The sequence below is a fragment of the Typopeltis vanoorti genome, chromosome 20, assembly GCF_054136105.1.
Source record: "Typopeltis vanoorti isolate ZY-2024b chromosome 20, IOZ_Tvanoo_1.0, whole genome shotgun sequence".
Taxonomy (NCBI): domain Eukaryota; kingdom Metazoa; phylum Arthropoda; class Arachnida; order Uropygi; family Thelyphonidae; genus Typopeltis; species Typopeltis vanoorti.
In genome coordinates, this window is record NC_143568.1 from 100,947,212 (window position 1) to 100,956,747 (window position 9,536).

The following is a 9,536-nucleotide window of genomic DNA, read 5'->3' on the forward strand; positions in this document are numbered from 1 at the left end:
ATCCACCAAACACCAAGATCCCTTGTCTCCTCAGTTTCTTGTAGCATAACCCCATTAATATAATATGCCATTGGATCTCTAATCATGCCAAAGTGCATAACTTTACACTTACTAACATTAAACTGACAGCCATTTTCGTTTGCCCAGATTTCCAGTCAATTCAAATCATTTTGCAATTGCTAAATATCAGTAGCATCCCTGATTGCCCTGCCTATCTTCGCATCATCAGTAAACAATTGCAAATCAGATGATAGGCACTGCTTGAAGTCATTAATGTACAGATTGAACAATAATGGCCCAAGGATTGAACCCTGAGGTACACCACTGGTTATCTTAAATCTGGCAGATTCACACCCGGTGTATACCACTTTTTAGTATCTGTCTGTTAACCATTCCCTGATCCAAGTCAATAGATTATGTTCCAATCCCATATTCTCCAGTTTATGCAACAGCCTATCGTTTATGCAACAGCCTATCCTTTATCCAACCCGGCAGTAACATTGTTATAAAATATGAGCAAATTGCTAAAACATGACCTTCCTTTAGTAAACCCATGCAGTTCCCTGCAGAGTATAGAATGATTGTCTACCCTTTTCTGTATGCAGTTCTTACTAACTTCTCTAAAATCTTCACTACCACACCAGAAATACTAATAGGTCAGTAGTTAGACACATCTGTTTTTGCACCACCCTTGTACAATGGAACTATATTACACTCCTTCCATTCCTGTGGTCTCATTCCTGAGCTGAGACTCAAGTTATACAAATGTGTGAAAAACCTAGCCAATTCCGCTGAACATTCCTTTAACAAATGGGCAGATATTCCATCTGTCCCTATTGACAAATCCTTATCCAGGTTATGCAAAAGCTCTTCAACCTCATTTTCATGAACCTCTAGCGTACCAGTACCACTGTGCACCATACTACATACACCTGGTTGATATATCTTAGCAAAATGAGCACTCATTAACTGAACAATCTACTTAGCTTCCGCCACTCATGTACCATCTGCATTCAATAAAGTTATTCTTCCACATGCATTCTTTCTTTTGCTTGCGGCATAAAGATAAAATTCTTTTGGATTGCCTTTAGCTTGCATGGCCAATTTTCTCACAATACTCGTTACTTTTCTGGCCTGAGCTTTATATATTTCATAACTCCTCGCACTCTTATTTTCACGATACTCTTTCCACATCAACTTCTTCTTGTGGATCTCTTGCTTAATAAGGCTGCACATCCATTTCACACCCAACTTATTTACTCTTCGAACACTAGGGATACATTCAGATACCGCCTCATTCAAGCCCTTTTTCAAAAGATTCCCATGCATTGGTGACATTTTTTTCATTCAGTAATTGATACCATGGGATCAAAGATAATATTCTTCTAAGTTGATTATAATTTGAGCTTTGTAATTCAGCATGTAGCCTGATTTAATTGGAGTTTCAATACAAGTAGATACTTCCCAAGAAAGAACATGATCACTGTCACCAATTGGTGGTAAAATAGCTATATTCTTGACAGAGATCCCTTCTGACATTATGAGAAAATCCAACACTCTTTGACCTTGAGTGTTCCTTCTTTCACATGCTGCTCGAGAAAGTTATCCCGCAACAATTCAATAAATTCCTATATAATTTATTAAGAAATATATGCATTTAAATTAATTCTTTTTTTCTTAATAATGATTCCAAACATTAATGATGCATAGCCCAAAATTGCCACGTACCCCATGGGTACGCTTACCACACTTTAAGAAACACTGCTGTAGACTATGCCCAATATAATTAATATACAAAATAAACATCAATAGGCCAAGTATAGCAGAATCTTGTGGTACATCACTGGTTACCCTCCTCTTACACTCAGATCCTCCATACATCACTTTTGGATACCTGTCAGTCGCCACTCTACTAACCATGTCACAAGTTTCCATACCCATTCCTTTGAGTTTGTATAATTTAATAACCAATGAAAAGTAATTAGAATGTTATATTGCTGTTTTAGATATTTGTATTATTTGGGAAGAAAAAAAAATTGGAAATATGAAAACAGGAGCAAGTTGAACAAGTACAGGTGAGTGAGAATGTGCATGCATGTGAGTGAGAGAAGAAAGATATGAATATGAGTATTAGACAGCTAACTCACCTTCAGTTTAAAAAGCCCTTATAATAGGTTCTTCACATCTTCGATGGGATTCAAATTCAGATCTTTTCACAGAAATAGAAGGTTGTAGTAATAAATCACTTAATCATTATATCTTGATTCATCAAGGTGCTGAAAACAAATTATACAATGCTCTGCTTTGACTGAAAGGTAAAGAAATGAGATTGATTATAATCTAATCTGATTTGACTAAAAGTAAAAGAGATGAAATCTGTTAATCAGATAAGTTCTATATATAACTGTTAATTATATAAAAAGGAGGTGGAGAGAGAGAAAGAGGAGAGGGTACAGTAATAATAGACAACACTGTTGTGTCACTATACCTAATTCTTTCACAGATGTGAAAAGATAATGAAATGAAAACATAGGATAGATCTTATAGAACACAGTTTCAAAATGCATGGGAGGTGTTTAAGAACTATTTGCAGGAGGCAATGGTTGACTGTATACCAAGAGTCCGAATAATAAATCAAGTAGGGATTAAATGGATGAATAACACTATTAAGCTTGAGCTGCAAAAAAAGAAACAATTGTGGAGGGAATTTAAGGAGAAAGGTGACCATCAGGTGCAGGAACAGTATAAAGCTCAGGCCAGGATGGTAACAAGGGTGGTAAGAAAAGCAAAAGCAGATTACGAAAGAAAATTGGACATGCAGGCTAAAGAGAATCCCAAACAGTTTTTTCAATATGTTGCAAGTAAAAGGAAAAATGCTCATGGTAGAATGATCTTAAAAAATACTGAGGGCAGGGAGGTAACCGAATCAGTCGATATTGTGGAATTACTAGCGAGCACTTTGCAAGAGTATATCATCCAGGTGGTGCCTTTGCAGGAATGAAAGAACCAACAGCTTATACTGGAATTGTGATGAATGAAGTAGAGGTAACTAGTCTATTACAGAACCTCATTGTCAATACATCTGTGGGGTTGGATGGTATATCAGCTCGTGTTGTACGTGAAGCGGCTAAAGAATTGTCAGTGCCCTTGACCATTTTGTTTAATTTGAGCCTCGGGTCTGGGTCAGTCCCAAAGGGGTGGAAAGAGGGGAAAATAGTTCCGCTGCACAAACGTGGTTCCAAGGCTGCTGTTGAAAATTACCAGCCAATCAGCATAACAGGAATCATTATCAAGGTCTTAGAGAAAATAGTCAAGAGGAAAATACAAGATTGGATAGAAGAAAATGGGATACTGTATCAGGGACAGCATGGTTTTGTGAAGGGTAGGTCATGCCTCAGTAACTTGCTCACGTATTATAACACAGTGACGGCTGAACTGGATAAGGGTAATGGGTTTACAGTGATTCTACTGGACCTTGCTAAGGCCTTTGACAGGATACCACATGGAATTCTAATCAGTAAATTGCAGCATATGAGGATGGACATAGGGTTGGCGAGATGGATAGGAGGGTGGTTGACGGAGAGATATCAGAGTGGTTTACTCAGGAGTAGAGTCCACAAGACGGCCTGTGACCATGGTGTGCCACAAAGATCTGTTCTTGGACCACTGCTGTTTAATTTGTTCATTAATGATATAGGAAAGGATCTGAGAGGAACAGTTCATTTGTTTGCAGATGATGTGAAGTTGGGTAGGGCAATAGTGAATGCAGATGACATCAAAATTTTGCAGGATGATTTGGATAGATTGGAGGTCTGGGCTAAGGAGAATGGATGTCAATTTAATGTGGCAAAATGTAAGGTTATGCATTTTGGGGTGAAAAGATTGGCGGCAGTTTACTGCACTGGTGGAACTGTGCTCCAGGAAATTGATGAGGCACGAGATTTAGGTGGATAAGGAATTGAAATTTAGGGGACACATTGCAAAAGTGGCCAAATCAGCTCATCAAATCACTTGGTTGCTGAAGAATATGTTGACAAGCAGAGACAAGCAGGTTATTGTTCCTCTGTATCGAGCCTTGATAAGACCCCATCTCGACTACTGTGCACAGATTTGGTCACCTAGGTTTCTTCTTGATGGGGAGGAGGTGGAGAGGATCCAGAGGCGAGTGACAAAGATGATAGCAGATCTGTGGAATGAACCTTATGAGAACAGGTTGAGGATTTGTGGGTTGCAAAAATTGGTTGATAGGCAGAGGAGGGGAGATATGATTGAGACATTCAAATTACTGAAGGGTTTCTATAAAATTAATTCAGAAGATATTTTTGAGAACAGGGCTGGTTGTGGGAGGACTAGGGGACATCCATGGAAACTGGGCAAAAGTGTGATTAGAAGGTGTTAGAGCTGGGTTCTTTACTTTTAGAGTAGTGAATGAGTGGAATGCACTTCCTGAGTCTGTGGTGGATGCTGTGATAGTGAATGAGTTTAAGGCGAGGTATGATAGATACTGTATGAATGTCGAATAGTTGTGATGAATATGATTTGGGGCCTCCCTCGATGAATCTAATGACTCCCTGGAGTTGCCCATAATAATAGTAATAGTAATAAAACAGATGAGAAAGGATGATTAAACTTTTGCTATTAGGTTTGTTTATAACATTCCTGTTCATTGATCAGGGAGATGGAACAACATTTGCAGAAGTTATGGTACTCTGATATACACAGGCATGCTAGCTGAACAGTAGAGATACCAAAGTTAAATGGTATCAGGCTAGGAAAAAGTCTTTAAAATGGGCTTCTTTATTCTTTCTTTGTTTTTTTTGTGCTTTGTTCCAAATTAATAATCTGATCTGAAGTGAAGTGAAGTAGATTCAATTCAAATGCAAGCTTCTGATCTACAAAGCCAGCTTTCTCTCTGATCATTCACTGCACATTATGGTGGACAGCATCCTTTCTTTGAGCTTTGCCACCAATGCAGGAGTGAGTGCCTCAGGGCTCCATTCTACCTACCCTATTTCTGTTAAAATCCTACTGTAAATCACCATCAATCCTATCCACAGTTTTGCCAATGATTGCACACTCCATTCATCCTATTCTTTCAATGCAATTCTCAGGCATCCTAAGCATCAAGATCATCTACAACCAATGCCTTAAACATTGATCTCCATGCCTTCAGAGAGGCAAGGATAACCCAGTCACCTTCAACGGCATGAAAATGCCATCCTGCCTTTTCTCTTGCAAAAGGGATCTCAGTTCGCCTCCTTTTATCCTCAGTAATAAACCAGACAGGATCAGCTCTCTCTCTCTCTATTTGGACTAACATTTACCTCAATCCTCTCCTAGCACAAGCTCATCACATCAGTAACTTCCTCAGTAAAAAACTAGCAATTATTTTCTGCTCAAGAAACTATTTTACACCCACCCAGCTAATAACTCTATATAAATCCCAATTCCACCCATCCTTAGAATACTGTTCATACATTTGGGCATGGTACACTTAAAACCTTCTTAAAAATTCTTAATGCTGTCCAGAGGGGAACAATTCAGCATACAAATGACCCTTCCCTCACAAGCTCACTTCAACCTCTATCTTACATATAACATTTTAATCTATATCTCTTTCTACAAGTACCTCCATGGTCACTGCTCCAGTGAATAGGCAAACATCATTCCTCCACTTACTGCTGGGCCTGTTTTAACAGATTCTAGCATCCCTTTTCAGTACAACTGCAAACATATCAAACCTGTTTCTCATCTTCTTCATTTATTCCAAATACCTCTGTCCTCTGGAACAGCCTCCCTCATAAATGTGTTTCCCAACAACCTCGACCTCCAGCTCTCTTTAAAAAAAATGTCAACAGATTTCTTCTTTTTCAATCTATATCTGCACCGCACACACAACACTGATGTGCTATAGGTTCTTGTATCTCTCCTGTGTGGGATAAATATAAACAGATTGCACACTGGAAATGACAGTTGTAAAATTAATATCAATGAAAAAATAAGGAAAGATGGAATAAGGATCATTTTGAAAAAATTTAAAATAACTTAAATTCTAAATGAATGCAGAAATTGGTGATCCAAAACAGATGTTAAACATTTATGCTATTATTTATGTTGAGTTGATTTGCATTACAGCCAAAATTAAGACTGCAGCATTAAATGTCTTACCTGTGTATGTTCTGACACTCACGTGACCCGTCTTGCAGTATGCAAAATAGGCAAACTTGTTGCAGAACACACAAAAAGCATTTAAGTTACAGAATTAAAAAACATGCTACCTCTGAGACTGGCTAACTTTTAAACCATACTTAAAAAGCCCTCATAAAAATCCCTTGCATCCAAATCAAGATTCAAACACAGGTCTTTCCAACTGAAAGAAAAATGTCACAACTTGTAACTGCACTACAGAAATGCTTGGTACATTAGTACTGTAGAATAATGGAAATGGAATTGTATTTTCCTATTAATGCAGATGTCCTTCAGAGATCTGTTATTTCAACCATCCTCCTCCTCAACTTGAGCTGATGACTCACTGAACTTACTACTGTTGTCTTTCATAACATCTACCTCAGTTCTGTGGAAAAGCCCTTCCCAAGGACTATAACCTCCAGGTCTTCAGATTACTATGACCCCCAGTCCAAGCATTGCATTTATTTGTTTTTTTAGGCCTTAGGACCTCATGTGTGGGAGGAGTGATACTAGCAAAATGGCAAAGATAAATCAGTTTCATGCAGTAATCCATGAAAGATGACCAAGTACAAAAAAAAAAAAAAAAAAAAAAAAAGGGGGGGGGAAGAAAACAAACCTGAAAGAATACTACTTCTATTCTTATGAACAGACATTTCTAACAGAATGCAGATCTAAACATCAATTTATTTATATCTCATCAAACTTAACAAATAACAGAACTATTGACAGACAACTAGTAATGGATTGACACCATCTTCCTCTGTATCTCTGATTTGCGTGACGACTAACAGCTCTTTCTTCAATATCTTCTCAAATGCCTCAACTCTAGTAAAAGAGTTCAACTAAAAATTCTTCTCATTTTTATACAAAAGATTCAATTTCTGGATACTTCTTAAGTTGTGCAGGTGGTCAGTTTATAGGTTAACATCAGTTTGGTGTTATTAAATCAAAATCAGAATATCAGTGATAAAAAAAATAAAAATAACCTACAAACCTGGTTCTTAAATTATCAAAAGAATACAAATAGCTATAAATGGTCTTGAGACTTAAACACTGCTAATCATTCATGAAGTTAAATATAAAAGCTGAACACACTTTAATCAGTTTTCAATATTTCTTTACAAAGATAAAATATCAGTAATAGTATTATTATATTTAAAATATGTGATTTATTCCATAAGCTATTATGAATTACACATAGTGCTTCTTGATTAAAAAGGTACAGAATAATAAGATTCATAAAACTGATAGGTGAAAAAGAGGGAAAAATATTTAAGTTACTTAAAGGGCTTTATAGGACCGATGCAGGGAAAATGTTTCAGCACAAGAGGTTATCCCTGAAAGTTGAGTAAAAAAAAAGTGTAGTTAGTAGAGGTGCAAGGACCACATTTTTTGCTTGGAGAGTTGTGAATGAATGGAATGGGTTGCCAGAATCAGTTGTTAGCACTTTGTCTATTGAGTTCAAGGAGAGGTATGATAGATTGCTTGGATAATTTGGGTTTCCAGCGACGAGTATTCAAACTGAATGGACGTGCCCATACAATAATAATAAATTAAGAGACTTCGAATTAACAGGGAATGTTTTCAAATATGCAAAAGAAACAAAAACGCCTAGTGAAGACAGATTCTTAATCCAAAATATTTTCCATGATTTTCCTTATGATTAAGTACTTATTTCACTCAGCCAAAGCTCTCACAATCTAATTACATTACTACCCCAAAATTTTAATTGTAGATTGATTCTTCTGCATTCTCTGATTCAATAATCAGATACCTAATACCCAAACTTTTTTTAAAAAAAAGAACTGCACAACTATCCAGAGTTAACATTTATCTTTTAAGTTTAGACTTCTACCAAACTTAAACCACCATCACTGGTAGTGCTATCATCAGTGGCGCACTCAGAATTTAATCTTGGAGGGGGCCGAGCGCTCAGGATTTAACCTTGGGGGGGGGGGGGGGAGCCGAGTTGAGTAGACGTTTTGCGAATACACACTACACATCGCATACGACCTATAACTGAGCATCTGCAGTGATCGCTAATTCATAAGTAGCACACAACATAAATAAAAAAAATGAATTTTAATTAGGAAAAGATTTTTGGAAATTTTTCTAGTGTTTTTTCCTTTTCTTTGGGGGGTGTGCCTCTGGCTATCATTACATAACGGAAAGCAAAGTTTCGATGTAATTATTTAGAAATCTCCCACAGCATCATGTTTTTCTCCCTCAATACACACACACAAGGGGAATGCAATCCTGGAAGTAACATAATTATTGTTTCATTACAATAATTTCTCCCTATTTCTCTCAAAACACGCTTTTATTTCAAGATGTGACAACTTCCCATATCACTGGAATTAAAAAAACATGAGGAATAGCAAAGAAATTGTCATAATTTCTTAAGCTGACAGATCAAAAAGTTTATAATAGCTGGAATTTAAAACATAACGCCAACTAAAAACATTCTTCACCCCTTTTTTTTTTTTTTTTGTCAAATCAATCAATAAACTCATCCGCAATCAGTCTTCTGACTACGTGGAGCCACCGTTATAATAATAATAATAATAAAAACACTGGAACAAAAAAATAAAATAACAATAATAATCAAACGCATAAACTTTCAGAGAAGACCATAATGTCCAAACGAGTTTACATTATAAAAATCCTTACATCACGTGCTGTCAATAGTTGACGAAGATCAAAAGCATTTGTTAAGAATTAATATCACATCTATCATAAGAACACATAGAACTATGCAAATCAGCAGAACTACTTAGAGGACCGCAATAAGCTCTCGGATGTACTTGAAAGCTTTCATCGGACTTACTTAGCTTCACCATAGGTTTTTCCGGTATGGCAATTTCATCATACATGCTATCAATTACAATGTGCTTCAGTTTAAATTTAAATGTATAACAATTTATGTAACATTTACCATTTAGATTTACAACAGCGATGTGCAGTTCTACATGTTCAGCATCATTCGACATTTTTCACACATGATTTTTCTCAACATCAACTAATGACATTCAATGTGTCAACCTAAGCTTCCCACATCTGTAATTTGATGCCTCTCTAAAAATGAAAAGATGCTGAATCTCTATTAAATATGAATTTTAAAGTTACAACAACACTACAATTTACGCAACTGACCGCATTCAAAGCATCCGCCTGAAACTTCCGGCATCTGTGATTGGACGCATCATACAAATGAAAATAGGCTGAATTAACATTAAATTCCGCCAAATTCAACTATCGGTTCTCTTCAAATACTATGCAATTTCATTATATAACGCAACATTTTCAAATATGAGCTTTATTAAAATTATTTACTAATAGTACACTAC

At 36.6% G+C, this 9,536-nt stretch overlaps 1 protein-coding gene across 2 annotated transcripts in view; it reads right to left on the reverse strand.

The window, feature by feature from the left end:
- LOC150095716 (kinesin-like protein KIF18A) overlaps positions 1–9,270 on the reverse strand; it is a 207,048-nt gene extending 197,778 nt beyond the window's left edge. Inside the window, exons 1-2 of one of the 2 annotated variants that reach the window (XM_090410246.1) lie at positions 9,125–9,270; positions 2,148–2,308 (exon numbers count right to left, since the gene is read on the reverse strand). The gene's annotated coding sequence lies outside the window, so the exon portion shown is untranslated. The remainder of the gene's footprint in view (positions 1–2,147; positions 2,309–9,124) is intronic. The other variant, XM_090410247.1, reaches the window with a different exon arrangement.
- Between the last annotated feature and the right edge of the window lie 266 nt (positions 9,271–9,536).